Consider the following 26,186-nt stretch of genomic DNA (forward strand, 5'->3'; position numbering starts at 1 on the left):
TGAATTCAATTATGCTTATAAATATTAATAAGATAATATCAATCAAAATAAAACAATTATATGTTTTGATAACTACTAAGTGGAAAATACAAATTTTTATTAGAAATGCCTTTTTAGGGCTTCCCTGGTGGCGCAGTGGTTGGGAGTCCGCCTGCCAATGCGGGGGATGCGGGTTCGTGCCCCCGTCTGGGAAGATCCCACATGCCGCGGAGCGGCTGGGCCCGTGAGCCATGGCCGCTGAGCCTGCGCGACCGGAGCCTGTGCTCTGCAACGGGAGAGGCCACAACAGTGAGAGGCCCGCTTACCGCAAAAAAAAAAAAAAAAAAAAAAAAAAAAAAAGAAATGCCTTTTTAATAAGTTGGGTAAAGTTATTTTTAGATTAGTTTATGTTTCCAAAAAAAGATTAGTTTATATTTCCATGGGTGAATATTATAAATTGCTATTGTAAGACTGTTCATCATCAGTTTTATTCCTATTTTCATGTTTTATAGACAAAAATTAAGAAACACATATGCAAGTAGATGGGAATAGAAGGAGTTTCATTATAACAACATTACTTTTTAAAATGTTCTTCTTCTGATTTGAATACCTAACGTAACAGTGATCAATCTTTTTATTTCTTTTTTGATGATTAGCTGACAAAGTGATTCGTTGCACCTTTAATATTCTTGAAAACAAAGTATTGGAGACCATCTGACATGCAAAAGCATTTATTTCTAGTCTTTGGTGTCATTTCCTTTCTTAGTCTCTGGGACTATACCAAAAAGGATTAACCTTAAATTATTCAATACCTACTAATTACACCTGGTATTCTTTCCCTTAGAGACATTTATTTAACCCAGTCTAGTGGAGAGGTTAAGAAAATTGAAATTTTGTTCATTTCAAAACATCATTGTCATTTTTTTAAAAAAGAAATACTCATTATGTGTTTTTAAAAGATTTTCTTCAGAACACTGTTTAAGATTTACCTTATGGAAACTATGGAAAATTTTCACTGTATAACCTAAATGCCAAATCCGATCCCTATTATCAAACAAATCAGCAAAACCAGAATAACATGTGCCAGAAAAATAGTCCTTGATTTTCCAATTCAAATAAACTTTACTTATATGTATTTCTATGTCCCCCCTCTTACTTCTGAATCCTAATTCTAAGAGAGAGATAAACAGACAGGTAAGAGAGATAAAGACACATACCTCTGTTGCTGGGAGAGTACAATACCTCTCCCTGCCTTCTTTATTCCTTAGGATGTCCTCTTTGCTTTGCTCTCAAAGACTCTTCTTCAAAAGCAATAAATTCTTCCACAAAGACCAGGGGATGGAAGAGGTAAGGGCATGCAGATAAAAATAGTTAAATATGTATATGTATAGCTGATTCACTTTGTTATAAAGCAGAAACTAACACACCATTGTAAAGCAATTATACTCCAATAAAGATGTTAAAAAAAATAAATAAAAATAAAGGGAAAAAAAACCCCCAAAAAACTCTATGGCTCCACTCAACAATATAGCTGTATTCAAAATATTTATGACATTGGCCCAAATCAATCATTTCTAGTACCAAGCTTTGCTCTTAAGGTAAATATGCATAATATACAAAAAGACTAGAATCCCCACCAGGATGGTTCTGCTTTAATAAAAGAGGCTGTGTGATACCATTATTTTGACTTGTCCCTTTGATTATATCCTAGAGGGTTTTTATTTTTATTTATTGTTTTAAATTTTATGTGGGATCCTAGTTCCCCGACCAGAGATCAAACCCGCATCCCCTGAACTGGAAGTGAAGAGTCTTAACCACTGGACCACCAGGGAAGTCCCTATCCTAGAGGTTTTTAGATCCCCTGGGCAATGCACCATAGTAAATTTCAGGGTTGGTTATGGGCGTGTGGTTCTATATTGCAAAGTGGGCAGAGGGCAGTTTTAAAAGCAGGGGTGGTTAAAGAAGACTGGTACTATGCTTTCTAAAGCAGATCACTTTTAGATGGACTATATAAATGGAAGTTACACTGGAAAATGATTTCCAAGACTCCCCTGGAAAGTCTCCATGAGTCCCTGCAATCACACCTCGCCGTGGTTGGAAAGTACTGTCCCTCTTACTATCCATTCTTCTCTTCGTTATTACTAACAGAATCCCAGTTTCCCTTGGGGTGGCATTGTACACAGCTAAGTTATTCACCTGGCCAAAGCGCTTTGCATTATGACCCATTTTTGCTGATGAAATCTAAGCTGGGGTGGCCGGGGGTTGGCCTTGTCTCTGGAGCAATTGTTTTTCCGATAAAATGGGACCAACTCAGCTGGCATACGCCCTGGTCTTTCACTTTCCCCCTCCTTTATCTTTTTGGAAAGCAGACACACCCTCTGGAGGTGTAGCAGCCATCTTATAACCAGCAGAACAAAGCCACGTGTTCATAAAGGGGAACAGATTAATGGACGGAGCCTGGATCTGGGTTGACAACCTTGGGAGCTGCTCCAGACCCATGCTGCCTACATCTAGATTTCACTGCATGAGAAAAATAAGCCCTACTTGTCTAAGCCTTTGTTGTCAGGTTTTCTATTTCTTGGTCTCAAATCCTAACTCTAACAAAGGACGCTTCTCTTACTCATACCTTGGGGAATACATGATTTAATTTTCTGGCCTCAAAGATTTTTGCTTTAGGGAATTGCTGTAGGGAATGCTAGTACAATCATATTTACACATTATTATAGGTATTCGTTTTTCTGATCAAAATAAGATAAATTTATAAAATAAAAGTTTTGAACACCAATCAAAACATCACAAGGTTTTTATAGGCATCACATCTTTGTAACTTTTGTTCCTCGAAATAGTAGGAGGTCAGTAAATATTTCTCCAACAAAAGATTGTCAAGAGTGAAAAGGCCAACTCTAACATTATTTTTTTGCTTAACTATAGGGAATTTTAATGCATGTTTAAGGGTGACTTGTGAAAAGCTAAATTCAATTCTAACTATTCACGAAGTAGTTACAAATCATGATATCTGAGACGCTGGAAATAAAATACAATGAAATATAATATATGAATAACTAGGGAAACATCACCTGAAATGAGAATGGTAGTTTGTAATTGAGGATTTAACACATTTATGAAAATTTATCAGTGAGCTTCATCTAGTGCTATCCCAAATAATAAAATGCCTGAAAATTTGAAATGAATCACAATAATTATTCATTGAGGAAATGGCTAAATGCATTGGTAGAAATCTCAAAATGATGCAAAAGTAACACTCTCAGATATATAATCATCATCATAATAATATTTCTGAGCATTTCAGATGTATTTTGTCGTATAATTTTCAACAATTCTAAACATGGAATAATATTATTTTCCCTGTTTTACAGACAAGGAAACTAAGACACAGATGAATTCAGTAACTTGCCTAAATTTACACAGGTAGTAAGTGACAAAGTGAGATTAAAACCAAACCAGGGCTTCCCTGGTGGCGCAGTGGTTGGGAGTCCGCCTGCCGATGCAGGGGACACAGGTTCGTGCCCCGGTCCGGGAAGATCCCACATGCCGCGGAGTGGCTGGGCCCGTGAGCCATGGCCGCTGAGCCTGTGCGTCCGGAGCCTGTGCTCCGCAACGGGAGAGGCCACAACAGTGAGAGGCACATGTACCGCAAAAAAACAAAACAAAACAAAACAAAAAACAAAACCCAACAGGGACAACACTCAATGGAGGAGTAGAACAGAATACATGCCCCCATGACATAACATTCATAAAGTCAAGGACACTTTCAAAAGTCCTCCACATCTGGAGAATCGGGAAAATGTGCCCCATATTCAAGACAAAAGGCCTAACTCAAAACTGGGATATACTCCTATCTAAAAACAAGATCTTGCCAAGTTATCTACGTGCATACAAGATAAAGACATGGAACCTGGTACACAGGATGAACAGCTTCACTCAATAGCTGATATTTTTACAGTCTTCCAATTTCCATTCTTATTTTGCCTAATTCAGTACTATGCCAGTGTCTAGGTCAACTGCTTAAGGAGGAACATTGACTCTGCTCCTACAGAATAAATGTTGATATGGTCCAATGTCAAGGACTTCCCAGAGACTTTGTGCAATAATATCTCTTCTCGTTACTCCACTATTTACCTATTTGTGTTCCATTTAAATGTTCAGCAGAAGGCCTTCAACAAAAGAAACTTTTTTTTTTTTTTTTTGCGGTACACGGGCCTCTCACTGCTGTGGCCTCTCCCGTTGAGGAGCACAGGCTCCAGACATGCAGGCTCAGCGGCCATGGCTCATGGGCCCAGCTTCCCGGACCGGGGCACAAACCCGCATCCCCTGCACCTGCAGGTGGACTCTCAACCACTGCGCCACCAGGGAAGCCCAACAAAAGACACTTTTATTGATAATGTAGATAACTAGTGACCCATTTTATGATGGTCAGTATCACTTCCCCACCCTGCCCCAACCTTGTGCAAGGGCTTCATGGCTAAAAAGGCTATGGTAGTAGAAACTGAGGACCTGCTGGGCCTCAAAAATAGGGATTTACCATTAACAAGGGTCAATAGCTATTGCTATTCCTGAATGTCCAGTTTGCCAACAATAACCGCCTCTGAGTTCCTGAAATGGCTCCAGGGACCATCCAGTTGTCTTATGGCAAGACAATTACACTGGACACCTTCCATCGTTGAGGAGCCAGGGATTCATCTTCATCAGTTAGCCTCGCACGTGATGACCAACACCACAACTACAACGCAAACTGAGAAACCAGGCCAAGGTATGTTTTGGTGCTTCTTGCAAGATGTGCTCTTGGTCAACCAGAAATACATGCTGCCATATCACCAACGGCCAGAAAATGCAGATCTCAGAACAGAATGGTAGAAATGGAAGTGCAGTCTATCACCATGTTGCTTGATCACTCTGGAAATTTTTGTTCCAGATTCCCATGTGACTGGACTCCCTTGATATGGTGATACTAGTACTTAAGAAGGACGACTGCTACCACGGTCACAGCTGGAAGCTGAGACTGCTATCTCATCATGAAAACTTCTTAACATGACTAAGGAAGATAGAAAAAAAAATAGTGCCGCATGGATGGGATGATAGTCTTTGACTCAGTCATTATAGTCACCACTGGAGATGCAGTTACACAGAAGCAGTGTGGCTGAAACTGGAAGAAATTCTTACATTTCCGTGGCAGGCAATGGAAAACCACTGTATATTCACAGGCAAGATCTTCAAGGTCTCAGATCTCTTAGGGATGAAGGTATGAGTTAACCCAACCAGCAAAGAAAGCTGACCAGTAAGGTGTTGACTAAGTTTGAGGTGGACTAAGGCTAGAATTGTTCATGCAAAGCCCTTCTATGGACATAAGTGGAAAAACCCCAGGTCCTTGCTCTGAAGCAGGTAAGGGGAGCTTGTCCCAGTGTCACACATCTGTATCACATGATATGTTATCTAATATTCAACTAAAAATCACTTCTGGCTGCTGCTATGTAACTACGACTATAAAAGCAGCAAGTTTATCATCTGACATGGCTGATTCTCTCTCTCTCCATTCAATATCTAGATTGCCAAATTTCCAGGTATACCTCCATGAGAAAATTAAAGAAGCAACGGAGAGCCCTGGCTTTCTACCTGATTGTTCATGTCACGTATACCCTTGTATTACATTGGGAATAAGTCAACGAAAAAACAGCTGTGAATCTAGCCCAGGCCATTGTTCTTGTTAATCCTTGATGCTGGGTCAGAGGTAATGGCAGCATGGACAGAACCACAGGGCTTCCCTGGTGGCGCAGTGGTTGGGAGTCCGCCTGCCGATGCGGGGGACGCGGGTTCGTGCCCCGGTCCGGGAGGATCCCGCGTGCCGCGGAGTGGCTGGGCCCGTGAGCCGTGGCCGCTGGGCCTGCGCGTCCGGAGCCTGTGCTCCGCAACGGGAGAGGCCGCAATAGTGAGAGGCCCACATACCGCAAAAAAAAAAAAAAAAAAAAAAGATAAAGAACCACAGAGGAGGGAAATCGTCAACATCTGCTATGACCTCTTGGCCAGCTCAAGAAATGAATAGTGACAACCTCTACCACTATCCCTTTGCTTGCTAGGAAAGTCTCAGAGGAATGACCGATTACCACCTCTATTTAAAAAAAATTTTTATTGAAGTATTGTTGGTTGACAATGTTGTGTTAGTTTCAGGGGTACAGCAAAGTGATTCAGTTATTCATATATATTTATATATCTATTCTTTTTCAAATTTTTTCCATTATAGGTTATTACAAAATATTGAGTAAGTTCCTGTGCTATACAGTGGGTCTTTGTTGGTTATCTATTTTATACATAATAGTGTCTATATATTAATCCCAAACTCCTAATTTATCCCTCCCCACACACCTTTCCCCATTGGTAACCCTAAGTTTTTGTTTTGTTTTTTTGCGGTACGCGGGCCTCTCACTGCTGCGGCCTCTCCCATTGCGGAGCACAGCCTCCGGACGCGCAGGCTCAGCGGCCATGGCTCACGGGCCCAGCCACTCCGCGGCATGTGGGATCCTCCCGGACCGGGGCACGAACCTGTGTCCCCTGCATCGGCAGGCGGACTCTCAACCACTGCGTCACCAGGGAAGCTCTGTTGAGAACTTTTAAGACCTACTCTCTCAGCAACTTTCAAATACATGATACAGTGTTATTAACTACAGTCACCCTGCTGTACGTTATGTCCCCAGGACTGACTGACTTTGTAGTTGGAAGTGTGTACACTTTGACTCCCTTTACCCATTTCAGCCCACTGGCTACCTCCACCTCTGCAACTCCCAATCTGTTCTTTGTATCTATGAGTTTGTTGTTCTTCGTTTTCTTGGATTCCACATAAAAGTGAGATCATACGGTGTTTGTCTCTCTGTTTAACTTATTTCACTTATCATAATGCCTTCAAGGTCTATCCATGTTTTCCCAAATGGTAGGATTTTTTACAAATGACAATGTCTTTGAAATGAACTTCACTCACTGTAATCAGCTTGGGCCACTTTATTAGCTGTTGGTGCATGAGGAAGCTCTCTACCTTTAGCAGTGCTAAATTCTGGATACAGTTCCCTTTGCTGCTTTATATTCTCTCCCCGAAGAGCATTTATCCTCTTTACCATGATTTTTGATCTAACGATCCATTTTAATTTGGGGATCTTCTTGGAAATTTTATTTTAGAAGGCTGAAGAGGTATTCCATTTAAAAGTTTTATTGTTTTTGTGGTGTGCCTAAAGAATAAGAAACTTATATCAGGGAAAATAAACCTCTCTTTTTTGCCCCCTTACTTCTGGGCACTTTGGGATTTAAAGGCCACTTTGATCTTCCTGCCATGACCATCACCATCATTTTTATGTTCACCTCAGTGTTTCCCTCTCTGTTTAGGAAGGCATGTTGCCTGGGTATAAGAACTTAATCTTTTTGGTTTTATCCTGAAACGTTCCCTTTTTCATCAAGATTCATTTTCCTAACTGGCTGGGGAAAGAAAGCCACAGGCTCTGTCTTTGAGAAACACAGGGCCATATGCTGTTCATCTGCTCACAGGAAGGGGGAGTGAGCGCCACCCTCGGGGGCTGGGATTCTGGCACCAAGCAGTAGCCAAGAGAAGGCCACCTGCTATGCGAGGAAAAGCTCTGTCTCCATAAAGACTTCAGGGGAAGATCCGGGTAACTGCCTAGTTGGGAGTTTTCCTTGAAGTGAAGGTCATCGGAAATTCTCACTTGCATCTGAAACTGATCAGAATTCTTTCTGCAGTGTCACCTCCCACCATCAAATGAGGCCACAAGTTCACGCATGACCCTGTTTTCTGAAATGTAATCCTACTGATCTGTAAGGGATGCTTTTGCAACCATGAAAAAGAGCGATGAAATACACAAAAATGATTGCTTATTCATTTCACATGCTCTTCGCGCCCTAAATATTGAAACCTTGTTTATTGAATGCCTAGCATAGACTAGTTTCCTGCTACATGGTTGTTTCCAGGGACACTTTATCCCCACAGCTGTTGCAATATATCAAGAAAGGCCAACCTGACATGGTTTGAGCAACTTTTCTCATTTCCCTCTCTGGAATATCAGAGCCCTGGCAGTTGGAAGCAACAGAAAGAAGTTAAGCAATTTCGAGTACAAAATACCTCCCAAGGATGGCTTCATTTAAATTTTCCCCTAAGAAAGTCCATTTTGATTGCTGGTAATATTATAATAGGTTACAGTTGAAAGAATCAACGAAGTGTCCTTTTCCTTCTGGAGTCTAAAGTATATTGAGATTTTTCAAGTCAGAGCACACTGTGGGATCTTAAAAGTAAGTCATTAGCCTTGCACTGGCTCACTTAATCAGACTGCCTACTCCTAGATTGTAGTCTTCAATTGAGTGGGAAATGAAACCTGGCACCTTCAACAAAAAGAACGCCATCAATATACTCATTTGTGTGCCAGGCACTGAAATCAATATTTGCTTGCTAGATTCTTTCAGTCCACTGAAAATTATACCTATTTATCCTCTGTTTTCTTATTTCTCCTTCAATTTGATATAAGCTTTTGGAAGAATTATAATAGCTAGCTTTCTTGCAGTTTCTACTATGTCATCACTAAAGAGAAGCTGAACCACATGCACAGAGCAGAACCACAGCGTGGTAGGTCAATCCAAACAGCATGTCCATCCTTAATCTCCGATAAAGTCATATGTACTTGCTTTGGTTACAATGTCATCTTCTTGACCCTTCTGGGAAAATTTTAATTAAGCAATGAAAGGTTTATCTAGGATACCTACCATACTATCCAATCTCTAAGAGGATTGCTCAAAAGGAAGGACAAAAGTAAGTCTTCATCTGTTTAATCCCCCAGTTCCAAGCATATAGTGACTTGAAAAGAAACATTTGTGCTTATGCACGCATGCTCATGCACACACACCCACACACACACACAGACACATTCTTCAAGGCTTTGTGGCTGGCTGATTGGAGGCTAAGCTCTGCTGCTATAAACAACTTCCTTGCTAATCACTGTCTCCGTGGTATCCATGTACAAAAGGTTTTGTTTGCAACTGGGAAGAAGGAAGAGTTTAGTGAACAGCAAATCTCAGGGAGGGGGAGAGGAAAGAGGACGATGTAGGAGCCAAGATCCATGGCACCTGCTGGCCTCTCCCTTTGCACTGAGCTTCAGAAACTATAATCAGCAAGGATGAGCCACAAAGGTAAGCCAACTGTTTTCATGGGAGATTTCTGGAAATTTTCAGAAAACAGTAACAGAGATTGAAGGAGCTGTTTTTTATATAGTTTATTGAAGACTGTGGGCATACACAGAGATGCTTGGGGGTCTATGTAACATAAAGTATGGCACTGAGATGGCATTTCTCCCTACACAGAAGCCAGAAGAGGTCTGGTACCCAAAGGACTGGCCAATTGGCAAGCACCGTGAGATCATTTTCTTGGCCTCTTATAACTGAAACCATGCAGAGGGGCTGTGATGAGTGGAGAGAGAAAGAGAGAGAGAAGGGATTGATTTTTTATAAGGAACTGGCTCACACAGTTACGGAGGCTGACAAGTCCCGAGACCTGCAGTTGGCAAGCTGGAGGCCCAGGAGAGCCGATGGTGTAAGTTCCATTCTGAACGTTGGCAGGCTTGAGACCCAGGAAAGGCCAGTGTTTCAGTTCTAGTTGGAAGGCAGGAAAAAAAACCCCCTGATGTTCCGATGCCCCAGCTTGAAGGCAGTCAGGCTGGAGAACTTCACTCTTACTCATGGAGGGTCAGCCTTTTTGTTCTATTCAGGCCTTCAACTGATTGGATGAGGCCCACCCACATCTGCTTTACTGTCTACCCATTCAAAGGTTAATCTTATCAAAAAACAGGATCACAGACTCACCCAGAATAATGCTTGATCAAATGTCTGAATGCGTCGTGGCCCAGTCAAGTGGACACATAAAATTAACCATCATACTGCATCTAGAAAGTTGGGGGTCAAGAGGTCTTTTTATGTCTTTAACAGTGTCAGTCTCTTTTCCTCTAGGCTGGCAGGGTTTTTGCCAATACATATCTCTCAAAATATGGGTGCTCTATGAAAGTAATTTCAGTGAACTTGCATGTGGCAAAAGGCACAGCCATATACCTTTCAAGATATGCCTCTTTCTAGCCTTAATTATGGGTACATTTGAGAAATCAGGCTTCTGTGGAACCATGTCCATAATCTTTCTAAGAGCCCTTCTGTCCGGCTGAAGGGACCTATAGGTGCCATCTTAGTCCTTTCAGATGTCTTAACCAAGAGTGTTTCAGGCAGACCCTTGATGTCTTTCTACTCCAAGGCTGTGCCATATTAGTAGGAAGAACTAGTAGATTTTGTCTTTGCCCTGAGGCTCTGTTATAATGATCCCAAGCCTTGACTTTGTGAGAAATTTCTCATTTTGTAACTCTGCCCCACAATTTCTGGACTCCTAAAATTCTTCTCCGTTCTATTTGCAACTAACCAGTTCTTCCCTGAACATTTTCCTCTTACCTATGGTACTTTACCATGTGCGCCTAGGAGCAACCAAGTCCTGTTCCGATATTCTTCCTTCAAACTTCCTCACCCAAGACTAAAAGTTCCATAGGTACGTTTTCTTTTTTCCAAACTTCCACCAAGTACAGTTTTATCAAATGCTTTCCCACAATGTAATGGGCATTACCATTTATTCAGCCTCCTGGAACTGTTTCCTCAATTTCTGTCCCTCACTACCGAAACCCATTCCACAAAATTTTAGGTTCATGTTAGGGCAACACCCCAATTTTCGTATGAGTTGGCCATTACCACAATAAGGATGCATTAAAAAAAATCTTAAAACTCACTGGCTGAAACAACAATAATTTGTTTTTATAGTTCCAGGTCTGTGAGTTGGCTGCAACTCTGCTGATCTTGGCGGGACTCCAGGCTCCAGGTTCCAAGGGTTCATGTCGGCTCCATGCAGCTCTCATCACTCTCAGACTAACAGCTACCCAGGGCGTGTGGTCTGTTTTATTGTCTCATTCTCAGACCCAGGCTGAGGGCAGGTGGGTACTTGGGGCGTATTCTGCTCATGGTGGGTCAAACAGAGTGCAGGAATGCTAGCCCAAAGACACAACCGTATTTTAACCCTCTGTTTGAGCCATGTTCACTAACATCTCATTGACCAAAGCAAGTCATATGGCAAAACTCAAAGTTAAGGAACAGAGAAGTGCACTCTGCTAACCTGGAAGCCAGGGTGAGTTTGCCAATGGATAATATTACTACAGGTAACTGGAAAGTTGGGACTAATAATTCAATCTACCTCAGTGCTAAAGAGATTTTCTCTGTGTGTGTGAGTCTCTCTCTTTGTGTCTGCCTGTCTTTCTCTGTCCTTCTCTCTGTCTTTGGAAATATTAGGAACTTACAGGTCCTAGACCACTGAATTTCAGCTTCCAGGGTTCCTGAGACATCCCTGTCATTTTGCTTTGTTTAAAGTGTGATTATTCTAGACCAACTTAACTTTCATCAATGCATCACCTGTGGTTTCTCTCCTGCCATATATGTACCTCTTGCAATATATGCAAACCAAAGCCAACGAGTTTAATTCTATAATATTAGAAAATAACTTTTCTTTCTTTTTTAATGATTTTTTTTTTTTTGGCCACACCATGCAGCATGTGGAATCTTAGTTCCCTGACCTGGGTTTGAACCCGTGCCCCCTGCATTGGGAGCATGGAGTCTTAACCACTGGGCCACCAGGGAAGCCCCAATTTTTCTTTTTTATTGAAGTATAGTTGATTTACAATGTTGTGGTAGTTTCTGGTGTACAGCAAAGTGATTCAGTTATATATATATATTCTTTTCCACTATGGTTTATTACAGGATACTGAATATAGTTCTCAGTGCTATACAGTAGGACCTTGTTGTTTATCTATTTTATATACAATACTTTGTATCTGTTAATCCCAAACTCCTAATTTATCCTTTCCCACGTTCCCCCATTGGTAACCATAATTTTGTCTTCTGTGTTTGTGAGTCTATTTCTGTTTTGTTCATTTGTATCTTATTTAGATTCCACATATAAGTGATATCATATGATGTTTGTTTTTCTCTTTCTGACTTACTTCACTTAATATGATAATCTCTAGGTTCATCCATGTTGCTGCAAATGGCATTATTCTTTTTTATGGCTAATATTCCATGGTGTATATGTACCACACCTCCTTTATCCATTCATGTGTCAGTGGGCATTTAGGTTGCTTTCATGACTTGGCTATTGTAAATAGTGCTGCAATGAACATTGGGGTGCACGTATCTTTTCAAATTATAGTTTTCTCCTGATATATACCCAGGACTGGGATTGATGGATCATATGGTAATTCTATTTTTAGTTTTTTAAGGAACCTCCATACTGTTCTCCATAGTGGCTGCACCAATATATATTCCCACCAACAGAGTAGGAGGGCTCCCTTTTTTCCACACCCTCTCTAGCATTCATTATTTGTAGACATTGTTTTTTCTTTGCGGTATGCGGGCCTCTCACTGTTGTGGTCCCTCCCGTTGCGGAGCACAGGCTCCGGACGCGCAGGCTCAGCGGCCATGGCTCATGGGCCCAGCCGCTCCGCGGCATGTGGGATCCTCCCAGACCGGGGCACAAATCCGTGTCCCCTGCATCGGCAGGCGGACTCTCAACCACTGAGCCACCAGGGAAGCCCAGTGCCTCATCTTGATATATGAATTTTTTGACTGGGGCCCCGCTGGCCAGGCTCATTTCCCACCACTTTTCCTCACCAGAGCCGAGGTCCTCTGACCAGCTGCCAGGGATATTTTGCGACAAGCAGACAGACCTAAAAGGATCAAAACTGATATTTATCTGTATCTCAAATATTGGACCCAACAGATTTTCTGACTGTTCTTGAAATTCCCCACACCTACTTCACACCTGCCCTCTGGGTGGCCAGCCTTCCAGCTCCGCCAGTTTCTCTTTGACAGATCTTGTTTTTCAAGTCCAGTAGGTCCCAAATGGTTGACTCATTGCTTAACAAGGTCACTATTTACCCCGTGGAGGCCATAGTTCTGCTTTCAGCACTTCCTGTCATTTTTTAGAAATGTATTGAATGTCTTAGGTTGTTCTAGCAAAGGATTTTGGATTTTCTAAACATAAGGGGTTTGAAGTCCCTTCTCCCTGGAAAATAGCTAACTGTGGCCCTAGAGCATTCAGGAATAATCTTATAAGCATAGCCTGTGTTATTGGGGTAAAGAGTGCTAACTAGCATCACTACGGGAATGAAGACAGGCACAGTGGTAAGTGTGGACCCCCCGTGGAGGGGAATGGTGACAGGAAGGGGAGAAAAACAAGGTATTCCTTGGGTGAGATTCAAATGTTATTTTGTGTCCAGAGGGCAAGTGTAGCAGGTGGAATGTTAATAAAGCTCAGAACTCCTGTGGTTTCCATTATTTTATGAGTGGGATGAGAACAAAAACATTAGCCAGTTATATTTTCCCTACTGAGTTCAGCACAGCAATGAATCTAGGTAGTGTGGGCCTGCCGTTCATATCATCTGGGACATCTCTTTAAGAAAACACTTACCAAATTAATGGGGCTTCCCTGGTGGTGCAGTGGTTAAGAATCCGCCTGCCAATGCAGGGGACACGGGTTCGAGCCCTGGTCCAGGAAGATCCCACATGCCACGGAGCAACTAAGCCCCTGTGCCACAACTACTGAGCCCACAAGCCACAACTGCTGAAGCCTGTGCACCTAGAGCCCGTGCTCCACAGCAAGAGAAGCCACTACAATGAGAAGCCCACACACCACAACAAAGAGTAGCCCCTGCTCGCCCCAACTAGAGAAAGCCCAGCAACAAAGACCCAATGCAGCCTAAATAAATAAATAAAATGAATTAAAAATTTTTTAAACAACAAAATTAGTTTGAAAGCAGACAAATTCACTGAGTTGTCACAAAATCACTCAGAAGCCACATGAGTTAGCAGTGCTTGAACTAGTGGTTGGAAACATGCATTTTCAACCTATTTATTTTGGGCCCATTTACCTTGCTCCAAAGATAAAATTAAAATTCATAAAAACATTACCAGAGGCACACCAAGACACATCTGAAACAAGATGATGCCGAAAGAAGCAAAATACTCCATGATGAATCTCCCCCAAATTAGCAATAAGCCCCTAGAAACTTCCAAAATTTGAACAAAGCTACTAAAGCATAAATTATTTGAGGAAAACAGCATAAAAGTTATAAAGGAGTAAAAAATGAATGACTGAAAATATTTCGTTTTACCAAGTACTCATTTTGGGTTTTATTATTTATTTATTTATTTATTTATTTATTTTCTTTAAGTAAATTCTGTTCTCTGTCCAGTGCTCACTGAGGAGAAAGGGAAGAAATGGCAGAAGCAGAGTGGAGAGCTCGAGAAAGGGACAGAGATAGGGGTTGGGGGAGAGACAGAGAGACAAGAGGAAACGCAAAAGGCCGAAGAAAGATGTATACAATTTGGAAAGTGAAGCAAAATTTATGAGAAGTTCCACACACATACCAACATGCACACACAAACTTATTTGATAATAGAAGCCAGGTCTCATGGGGCTACAGATGGATTTTATTTTTTTTAATAAATGTATTTATTTATTTATTTTTAGCGGCTTTGGGTCTTTGTTGCTGCACACAGGCTTCAGTAGTTGTGGTGTGTGGGCTCTATAGCACAAGCTCAGTAGTTGTGGTGCATGGACTTTGTTGCTCTGAGGCATGTACGATCTTCCCAAACCAGGGCTCGAACCTGTGTCTCCTGCATTGGCAGGCAGATTCTTAACCACTGTGCCACCAGGGAAGTCCCACAGATGGAGTTTTCTTTCCATTTTTCACCTGGCATTTAATGGAAACAGCTGTCTGGCCTGCTGGCAGATGCCCTCCTGGTACCTGTCCCACGAAGTTCCTGGGCATGAATTGTTCTCACACAACACAGGCCCAGGGCAGTCGGGGGACAGCTGCTGACCCCAGCGTGTCCGGCCGTGAAATTGAACAACCAGCAGCTCGCTGCTGCCCCAGGAGAGCTAGGATTTACTCCCGAAGGTGTCTTCTTGCCCCGCTTTACACACAGCAACTTCCACTGTTAAAAGGATGCTTGCAGAGCACAAATGAGAGTGGCAGGACCACGTTTCTATCTCCTAGCATTTTACAAATAGACTCAGAACTGGCAAAGGGGACTCTGTAAAACATGTGGGGTGGCTGTCCGGAGCCCTCTTATCACTGCTGGCCTGGAGGGGGTTCTGCCCTGCAATTTGGAGCTGGAAGGCCTGTTGTGAGTCTGTTGCAGTGATGTAGGTGGGAGACCAGGAGAGCCTCAGCTGCGGCAGTGGCTCTGGGGAGATTTTAAATACATGAAGGGCAAAAAACTAGCAGAGCTTGTGACAGCAACCAGGTGACAAATCGAAAAAGCTGTTTAAATATTTAGCTTCTCAGATATCTATGGCTGGATAACAAGCCACAGAGAACAGTTTGAAGATGAAGCAACTTGCTGACTTGATACAGATGCTATAAAGAAAGCCCATTTTACAGAAACAGACTCACAGACATAGAAAACAAACTTATGGTTACCAAAGGGGAAAGGTGGGGAGGGATAAATTAGGAGTTTGGGATTAGCAGGTACAAACCACTATATATAAAATAGATAAACAACAAGGTCCTATTGTATAGTACAGGGACTATATTCAATATCCTGTAATAAACCATAATGGAGAAGAATATGAAAGAGAATACATACATATATGTATAACTGAATCACTTTTTCTATGCCAGAAATGAACACAACATTGTAAATCAAGTATACTTCAAAAAAAAAAGAGAGAGAGAAAAGAAAGCCTGTTTTTTGTTTTTGTTCTTTTAATAAATTTATTTATTTATTTATTTATTTTTGGCTGCGTTGGGTCTTCGTTGCTGCACGTGGGCTTTCTCTAGTTGCGGCGAGCGGGGGCTACTCTTCGTTGCTGTGCATGGGCTTCTCATTGCGGTGGCTTCTCTTGTTGCGGAGTGTGGGCTCTAGGCGCGCAGGCTTCAGTAGCTGTGGCTTGCGGGCTCTAGAGCGCAGGCTCAGTAGTTGTGGTGCACGGGCTTGGTTGCTCCGTGGCATGTGGGATCTTAGTTCCCCGATCAGGGCTCTAACCCATGTCCCCTGCATTGGCCGGTGGATTCTTAACCACTGCGCCACCAGGGAAGTCCAAGAAAGCCTGTTTTAAAACAGCCACTAAATAATGTGCCATTCCATACATCAAGAGTCCTTATAGTCTCTAAGATTTTGTGGTTACAGTTTTTAATAAAATGATGCCACCCTTCTCTGAGGATGAAATTTAAAGGGACACAGGGAGATTTTGAAAGTTTCATACAGTTAAAAGAGAAGACCAAAAAATTCAAAGTATGTTGAGTTCAAAGCAAAGGCATTTAGATTAGAGTCAAGAAATAAGGGAATTCTCCCCTGCATTTATTTAGCAACACAGGAAATAAGCTGGCTAAGTGAAATTTGCGGTTAATGGAAATATAACCCTTTAAGTACTTATTAAAACATTTCTAATCACTTCAGGCAAAATATTTTTAAAACCCAGCCTTTGAATAGTTAGGTGAGGTATAGCAATCATAATTAATCAATTATTATTTATTATAATAATTAATTAATACAATTAATTAATTAATTAATTTTGATCACTCCTGAGTCAGGACCATGGGGGTGGTTATCAACTGGTCCTTGTGGCTGTGACACTGGGATGCCCCAGGGACAGCAAAGAGTGGACAGTGGTTTACCGCTTAGGTGTATGTGCCTAACTGTGCAGTTTTATTTACCTTTTCTTACGTGCTCTTGTAGAAACCACAATAGCAAAAACTAAGTACTATCTTCACTTTGAGTCAAATAATATGATCATGAAATAGTCTATGTGCCAGCAAACTAGCTAATTAAATAGAAGGAAACTTGTATATTAGGTAAACGGGCCAATAGGGATTCACTTCAATAAAAACATGGCAGTCTCTTCTGTTGAGGGAAATGCATGGGCCTTTCAAAAAAATTCTTGGGGGTGGTTATTTTATTGCTCAGATGTCTCCCCCAGCTCCTTCCCTTTATTTATAATAAATAAATAATATTTATTTATTTCATTTTTTTCTTTTAGGCTTCAGAGAGAACAGGTCTCCTGAAGACTGAGGCCTAGACCCTACGTGGTGCTCCTCTATCCTCTCTCTGAAATTAAGATAAATTACAGTATAAGCCACTTCTCTTTCTATCCCGCTCACTTGAGCCACAAGACGGAGCCAAATAGTGCATGAGTCTCATCCCGAGATGGAGGAAGTAAGGCATCACCACCTGAGAGGCTTAGCCATGGATGTGGTATTAACTGGCAAAATCGGGAACAGAATTCAGTCAGATATTCTTTTTTTTTTTTTTTTTTTTTTTGCGGTACGCGGGCCTCTCACTGTCGTGGTGGAGCACAGGCTCCGGATGTGCAGGCTCAGCGGCCATGGCTCATGGGCCCAGCCGCTCCGCGGCATGTGGGATCTTCCCGGACCGGGGCACGAACCCGTGTCCCCTGCATCGGCAGGCAGACTCTCAACCACTGCACCACCAAGGAAGCCCCAGTCAGATATTTGAAAGAACATTTGCAAAAGAAGGTGATAAAAACAATTTCTCAGTGTATCTTGTGGAAATGATCTTTTTTTAAATTACATTGGCCATCTGTATTGAGATGAATGGGTCTGAGTGTAATAGTTATATTATAAATGGCAATACTTAGTATGCTACTACTATGTGGATCATGAAAAAAATGTTCTCTGAGATATAAATAAGTAAATAAATATAAAAACAGTTTCTCTTTTTCCACCAAGAGCTCTATCCCCTGGGTCTATATTCCTCTGGGACGTCAACAAGAGCAGGACCCAATTCACTAGTTCCACTCGGCATGAGTTCCTCGTCCTCCCGTTGGCCAGACCTTGCCCTCCCCAGCAGGAGGTGGATTCTCAGCCTGTCTCACTGGGAGCCACGGAATCTTGGCTTCCTCAGATGCCGCTGTTCTGACTTCACCTACATCCTCAGCCTTCTCATCCCCAGCAGGCTTCCCACTGCAGTCCCTTGACAGTCAGAAAGTCCACTGGTCACACAGATGTGAGTGTTCTGGTTCCTTCATAATCACTTCTCAAATGAATTAGTAAATTGGCTTTCCACCTTTCGGATCAATCTTTTGAGCTTAGTTAATATATACCTGCTTCTAAGAGACAAGTGGCGAAATTAAATATCCAAGCCTGCGGGCGGAAGGCAGGGCCTGGCAGAGCTGCTGAGGTGTGGAGGGCCTCCATGTGAGGTCTGTGGGGAAACACCAGGCAGTCTTTGAGACAACGCTTCAAGGACAGATGCAGGAGGGCAGTTAAAATTTCTCTGCATGCTTATGCTTTCTGTTTACAAGTGCACGTTGTTCCATCCACAGTGCAAATTCCCCGCAGGCAGTAATCAGCCCTAATGGATCTTGTAGATCTTTGTACAATGCTGACTGCAAAATATGAGCTTAAATTCTCACTGAGGGGGAATGAGTGTTCACTGGAGACCAAATTTTGTGTTTCTAGTTGTTCTGACCCAAGGAATGCAAGTTCATGTGGCCTGGCAGATGCAGACAACAACAGGAGCTTCGGTCTGTGGCTTTGGTGGCTTTGGTCCTCCATCCACACCGGCCTTTATGGAGCACTTCCTGTGTGCTCAGCTCAGAGTTTATCTCAGTGAAGTGGCAGAAAATAGAGGAGGCAGAGCCGGGATGCTGATGATGGGCTGATAAGGGGAGCTGAGCTTAGAAGGCAGTAACCACTGCTCAGTTCTGTAGCATCCAGACAGAAGCATCACACGGTCAACTGTAATACATGAAGAAAGATACCCACGGCTTTTTTTTTTTTAATTTTTTTGCGGTACGCGGGCCTCTCACTGCTGTGGCCTCTCCTGTTGCGGAGCACAGGCTCTGGACGCGCAGGCTCAGCGGCCATGGCTCACGGGCCCAGCCGCTCCGCGGCACGTGGGATCTTCCCGCACCGGGGCACGAACCCGTGTCCCCTGCATCGGCAGGTGGACTCTCAACCACTGCACCACCAGGGAAGCCCTGTGTGTATTTTTTAAAAGTTGAATAACATGTGATTACCACGCACACATTAAACAATAGGAAATGTCTCACTGCAATCGTTGTGCTCACCTGTCTCCTGTGAATACTCTCCCTCGTCAGGACAAAGATACCCGGTCATTCTTCTAATGGCAGCGCGGCATTCAGGGGGGTTGGGGTCCTTGGCTGTAGGCACAGTGGACTCTCCTGTCCGGAGCTCTGCTTCCCCTTCCTTTATCATTGATCATGCTGCCGGAAGGTAGGAATATCACAGGGTTAGAGGGCCACGTGTGCTGATGGCATCCGAGGCTTTGGCTGTAGGTTTTGTTCCCCCCAGACCTGGGTTCGCCTCTTGGTGGGTGTCAAGCCAAAACACACAACCAAGCCAAAGACCGGGAGAATGAAGGATTGATTACTTGCAGCAAGGAAAGAGAACACGGGGGATCTTATCTAAGGCAGTGTGTCCCCCCCCAACAGCAAAATTGGGGAAGTTTTAAGCTAAGGGTCCATGCATATTCATGAAGGGGCTGAGGCCTAGACGGAGTCCAAGCTTTAGCTGACTGAAGTCACCAGGGTCAGAAAGGGTCAAGATCATCACCCCTTAGGTTCCAGTTGATCAGCTGGTTGAGCTTCAGGCTAATCTTTTTTTTTTTTTTTTTTTTTTTTTTTGCGGTACGTGGGCCACTCACCGCTGTGGCCTCTCCCACTGCGGAGCACAGGCTCCAGACGCGCAGGCCCAGCGGCCACGGCTCACGGGCCCAGCCGCTCCGCGGCACGCGGGATCCTCCCGGACTGGGGCACGAACCCGCGTCCCCTGCATTGGCAGGTGGACTCTCAACCACTGTGCCACCAGGGAAGCCCCAGGCTAATCTTTACCATTGAAACAGGACTGGGTGTCTTTACACCTGCTTATTATCTTTGCTATTGTTACTGCTCTTGCCTGGTAATAGTCTTTTGTTCCGACTTTCTTTTGTTCCGATCTTTCCTTAAGAATATTAATTACCGAGACCTATTCAAGGGCAAGCATTGTGGCCAGGCTTAGATCACAAAATGGCTTAGGCCCAAAATGGCTTCTCTTATGTCAAGAAAGCCATGTCGGGTGCCTTTTCTCCAGGGACCCCCTACCCTGTGTGCTCACAGTTATGAGTTCAAGGGTGGCATGCCGGCCCAGAAGCCTGGGTCATGGTGTGCTGTTTCCAGCTGACAGGGGCAACTGTCTGCCCTCAGTGACTGCAGATCAATGAATTCATGGTTCAGGGGCCTTGTTATCCTCACTTTTTACTTGTTTCCTACTTCCAGTTGTTTTTGTTTCTTAGTTTGGCCCCTGCTCCCCACAGGCTCTGCGAACTCCTTCCCAAATCCTAAGGCTCAATGGCCAATGGAGAAGGGTTTTATTTTTTGAGTGGGCAGCTGATCTAGCCTCCACCTAAAACTGATTTTGAAATCTTCCCAGGGTTGGGGGTCTGAATAATCTAAACACAAAGTGAGACAGAAGGTTTTATCTTAATCCATTTTCAGTAAGTGCATTATTAAATATTCAGCTTTTCAGACACAAATCGGCAGAGCCCAGGCAAGCACAATGATAAGACATTTTCGGATGTTAATTATGTTTCCTTTTCACTGAAACTCTCACAAGCAAATTCTGTGAGATCAGATGGAATTTTCAGTAGACTTTTCCAGCCAATTTTTTCATGTTGAAAAGCATAATGTTTTTCAGCTTGTGTTAAAACTCCAGTGAGATAATTACCTCTCACTGACAAGGTCAATGGACAGCTCAGGATCTGTTCATTTAATTCTAAGACAATTTCAGCTGTTAATACTGAGCTCCAAAGGAAATGATAACAAAGGGATATCGCTTGTATAGGAAAGTACAGGCTTCTTTCAGTGTGATGAAGTCTCCATGGCCACAACCCTCATCCTTACCCAAACCCTTCAACTTACCTTTTACCCTGGAGGCAAAGGACTGTTGGAAGAAACTAACTGTCACATTTCATTCCCTTGCATGTTGGAGGGAAAGGAAGGACAGATAGAACTGCCATGGACTTGGCCTTACCTAGTCCATGTTCTCAGACTGATGCTGAAAACTCGGCCTCTGTGCACCAGTGCTGAATGAAATCTCGGAGACAGAGTTTTGGGTGAAGTAGAAAAGAACAGCCTTACTGCTTTGCTAGGCAAAGCGGGATACAGTGGGCTCGTGCCTCTCAATACCTCTGTGTCCCAAACTGGGAGGATTTGGTGAGGAGTTTTATAGCAATGCTTCAAAGGCGGAGCTGCTAATAAGGATCCGGGTGTGTGCAGGGCCTGCATTTTTAAAATCTGTCCTCGGGTGGTCTCCTGATGAGCTTCTCTGGTTCTCGAGGAATAAAGAATGCTTCATCAAGTAGTTAACATCTTCCGTTTGTTGGGGGTTTTAGTTCTGCAGAAGAGTGCAAAGATATTCTTATGTGTATCCCTTGAGGCGGAACCAGGACCCTGCCCCAAGGCTGTACTACTGTTTCTTGACTGCTCCTCCCTTGTCTCTGCATCTCCTCCCTTCCCTGATTAGCAACTGTTTGAATCTGCCCTTTGGGACTCAGGGAAGGTCATGGAGGCTGGAGTCTGTTCCCTACAAACAAGAAATGGGGGACACAGAAAGGCTTCCATGTCCAGGAGCCCCACAGGGTCCTGCTCAGTTTCAAGACCTACACCCAGAGAGCTGATTAGGCCTTGGGGGGAGCAGGCATGTTGAAGGCCAGCGGGCATCCACTGGCCCCCACCAACGCCGCCCCAGTGTGATGTAACAGCTGCTGCCCTTGCAGAGTTTCTCTCAATCCAACCTGACTGACTGGGGAAAAACAAAGAGAGTGGTGATAATGTCATGAATATGTATTTGTTACTCCTCAGCCCACAGAAGGCAGGGAGGAAGATGCCAGAACAGGGGTCAGAATATGGGGCATGGAGTCCAGGTTTGCCATTTACTCTCTGTGTGATTTGGGGCAAAATACCTAAAATCTCTGAGTCTCATACGCTTCATCCCTTTTTTTTTGGCTGTTTTGGGTCTTTGTTGCTGCGCAAGGGCTTTCTCTAGTTGCGGTGAGTGGGGGCTACTCTTCGTTGCGGTGCATGGGCTTCTCATTACGGTGGCTCCTCTTGCTGTGGAGCACGGGCTCTAGGCGCGTGGGCTTCAGTAGTTGTGGCACGTGGGCTCAGTAGTTGTGGCTTGCGGGCTCTAGAGAGCAGGCTCAGTAGTTGTGGTGCACGGGCTTAGTTGCTCCGTGGTATGTGGGATATTCCCGGACCAGGGCTCGGACCCGTGTCCCGTGCATTGGCAGGCGGATTCTTATCCACTGCACCACCAGGGAAGTCCCCAAACGCTTCATCCTTAAAACGACTAAAGTGTGTATAGTTGTGAAGGATCCAAAGAGATAATGAAAATGAAAGTACTTTATACATTTTAAAAACACTCTGTGCATGTCAGATTTGTATAATTGTTGCTAAGGAAAACATCCTTTGCCAACAGTTCAAAGGCTGCCAACAGCCAAGTAATAACTTTCTGGCTCGAAGGCCGATTCCAAAGGAAAGCTAGTTTCCTCCCTGAAACAGGTTCTAGAAATTTAAGCTTATCGAATTAGTCTTATAATACGGAGTCAAATACCACCCAGGCAGCCCCTGTCTCATTAGGGTGCTCAGCTCAAGATTTCTTCTGGGTGTTTTAGTCTCAAATGCATAGGTGTCAGTCAGGGTTAGGGGTTGGGGGGAGTTAAGTTACAAAAAAGTCTAGGGGCTTCCCTGGTGGCGCAGTGGTTGGGAATCTGCCTGCCAATGCAGGGGACACGGGTTCGAGCCCTGGTCTGGGATGATCCCACATGCCGCAGAGCAACTAGGCCCGTGAGCCACAACTACTGAGCCTGCGCGTCTGGAGCCTGTACTCCGCAGCAAGAGAGGCCGCGACAGTGAGTGGCCTGCGTACCACGATGAAGAGTGGCCCCCGCTTGCTGCAACTAGAGAAAGCCCTCGCACAAAAACGAAGACCCAATGCAGCCCACAATAAATAAATAAATAAATTTATTTTAAAAAGTCTATAAATGCACCTGGAATATTTACTTAAAACACATGCGTGCACACATACACACACACACACCCCATACACTGGGACGAATGTGCACCGCGTGGAGAAAGACATGAGCAACTAGATTTGTGTTGAAAGGCAGAGGCTCAGGAATTTGGTTAGCGAGCTCTGCCTCATATCCATTTTCGTTTTCTCTTGGGGAGTTTTCTATTTCTGTCAACCACTGTATTTTTGGTGGAGAGGCACCGTGGGTAGAGTGTATGTTACTCTCAAACCTAGGGGTCTAGGTGACCTAGTGTTTATCAGAGGGAAGGCTTTTCATGAGCAAAGGAAGCAAAGCATGAGACAAAACAAACACACGATTGAAATGGCAGCTTCAGCCAAGTTGCAGCTGTGTCTCACAGCGCCCAAAGCTCCAGATGTTTGTTTAAGGAAACCGAGGCTTCAGCAGGAAACAAGGAGTGTCCTGGGAGCACTAAGACAGGATAAGTCTTTGCGTCACTGTCGCTCCTCTACGGCCTGAGCAAGGAACCACTGAGTGGAGAGAAGGCATAACCAAGACCCCAAGCAGATTCCAGGGTGGAGACGGGCAGAGACAGAGCCAGGAACCTGGGTGTGAGAGCGAAACGTCCTGCCTTCCATGCTAGCATGTTTACAACTTAAGCTGATGGTACTCAAAGGGGGTTCAAGTGAACATCATTTAACCCATTTCTGGTTCCTGTGTGATATTTGTGGAAAGGGTAATTTATCTGAAAGGCTAAATCTATTCTGTCTTTGAAATCCTAGTTAAGGCTTAAAATATTAGGAAGACAGAAAGGACCATACCCCAAACTGCATAAAAAGTTAATTAAAAATTCTCACCAAGGAATTCCCTGGGGGTCCAGTGGTTAGGACTCTGCACTTTCACTGCTGAGGGCCCGGGGTCGATCCCTGCTCAGGGAACTAAAATCCCACAGGCCACGTGGTGTGTCCAAAAAAAAAAAAAAATTCTCATCCAGGTTGTTAACCGTCAAAAGGAATGTTCAGTATTGAAAACACTGAAAAGTCATTTATTGACTCATTCAACAGATATTTCCCAAGCATCCATTAAGCATCAAGTCCCAGATATTTTTTAAATGCTTATAAACAACTTGGGGAAAATAGATGATTACAATAGAGTTTGCTAGGTGTTTTGACACTGGTGGGGTGAGGTGGGGTGTCAGGAAGGAAGACATTTTCTTCTGCCCTTCTAGGTTCTTCTGGTTGGCCTAAGAATTAACTGGCATGAGACAGATGAACAGGAGAAAATCAAGCAGAAGTTTAATAAGATGTATGCATGGCAGAGACCCAGGAGAACTGAGTAACTCACCAAAATGCTCCAAGCCCTCACCTTAAACACCACTTTCAGCTAAAGACAAAAGAGCAGGGATTTGGGACTTGAAAGGGGAGGAAGGCAATTGACATGGAGATGAAAAAGCAAATGTTTGGCAAACAAATGTTTGCTGGGCCAGGCAGAGACAATGGGACACGGAGTGGACTCTGATCTCTAAACCCTGCTGCATTTCCCCACCACACCTAGGCCATGTTCTTTGCAGATACCTCTGGAGATAGCTCTATTCTGGGAACTGACCCTTTATCCAAATTCTTTAGTCAGCTAAGAGGGAGGGGAAAAGGGAGACTTCCTGAGTCTTCTGTCTCTTATAAGTAATCAGCCTAGGGACTTCCCTGGTGGCACAGTGGTTAAGAATCCACCTGCCAATGCAGGGGACACGGGCTCGAGCCCTGGTCCGGGAGGATCCCACATGCCACGGAGCAACTAAGCCCGTGTGCCACAGCTACTGAGCCTGCGCTCTATAGCCCGCGGGCCACAACTACTGAAGCCTGTGCACCTAGAGCCCGTGCTCCACAACAAGAGAAGCCACCGCAATGAGAAGCCCGTGCACCGCAACGAAAACCCAATGCAGCCATAAATAAATAAATAATTTAAAAAATAATCAGCCTAAATTAATCCTTATACCAAAGAGATACATTTTGGGGTGGCAAATTCTGCTCCCCTATAAGGGAGAGATGAGGTGGGCATGGAGGGGCTGCTGGGGGTTTCCCAGAGGAGAACAGATCAATCCTGGACTCAGGCAGGCCAGCCTGTGACCAGAAAGGGAGTTTGTGTGAGAAGGTAAACCCACACACTGCTTCCTTCATTGAGAAAGAGAAAGAACTGAACTAAATAGTGTGCTCAGTGAGTCAGTCATTTAACATTCTTATCTCGTCACAAACCACTAACAGATTGTCCTAGACCAGCAGCTGGTGTGTGGCACACTTTTTTTTTTTATTGGGGCGCATGGGCTCTGTAGTTTGTGGCACGCAGGCTCTAGGTGAGGCACGCGAGCTCAGTAGTTGTGGAATGCGGGCTCCATTGCCCCGCAGCATGGGGGATCTTAGTTCCCTGATCAGGTATCGAACTCGTGTCCCCTACATTGGAAGGCGGATTCTTTACCACTGGACCACCAGGGAAGTCCCTGTGTGGCATATATTTTGAGCACTGTAGCAAAGGACAATTAGGAGTTATTCAGGGGAGAGGGAGGAGGGCATCCCACAGAGAGAAGTCTGGGCAGAGTCAGAAGGGCCTCCACAGTAGAACAACTGCACAGGATTCCGGGGATGTGAGGGTGAAAGGTCAGAAAGTCCAGCAATTCAGGGGCCAAGCTTGTTTTAAATGAAGGGAGCAGAGACAGAGAGAAATCTCGGTCCTACCTTCAACACCGGCTCACACCAGACGCCTGTGAAGTCTTCCTGGAGAAAACATTCTGCACTAACTCTGAGAAAAAGGAAGTGTCCACAGGAAAAAAATGCACGACCTAGAAGTTGAGAATTATGTTTTATTTGGTGGACTTGCTGAGAACTTAGGCCTGGGAGACACCCTCTCAGATAGTTGGAGGGATAGCTCCAAAGAGGTCAGGGCGGAGCCAGGATATATAGGGGTTTTTTGCAAACAAAGACCAGGGAGTCAGAACGTCTGTTAATTACAGTTAATTAAAGAAAACCAGACATCTCAAGTTAATGAATGTAGCGCTTTTCTCTGTATGGGCAGATGCAAGAGTCTGG

The 26,186-nt window shown here is 44.0% G+C and overlaps 1 protein-coding gene and 1 long non-coding RNA gene across 2 annotated transcripts in view; one reads left to right on the forward strand and one right to left on the reverse strand.

Moving 5' to 3' along the window:
* Positions 1–26,186, reverse strand: part of MAP3K21 (mitogen-activated protein kinase kinase kinase 21) — a 153,942-nt gene that overhangs the window by 66,800 nt on the left and 60,956 nt on the right. The gene's annotated exons all lie outside the window — the stretch shown is intronic.
* On the forward strand, positions 9,514–17,806 carry LOC309794077. Its single transcript, XR_014291980.1, has 3 exons — positions 9,514–9,571; positions 10,828–10,997; positions 17,099–17,806. It is a non-coding gene; the product is annotated as an uncharacterized lncRNA (long non-coding RNA).

This window comes from Mesoplodon mirus (assembly GCF_964341445.2).
Source record: "Mesoplodon mirus genome assembly, chromosome: 2".
In the NCBI taxonomy this organism is placed as follows: Eukaryota; Metazoa; Chordata; class Mammalia; order Artiodactyla; family Ziphiidae; genus Mesoplodon; species Mesoplodon mirus.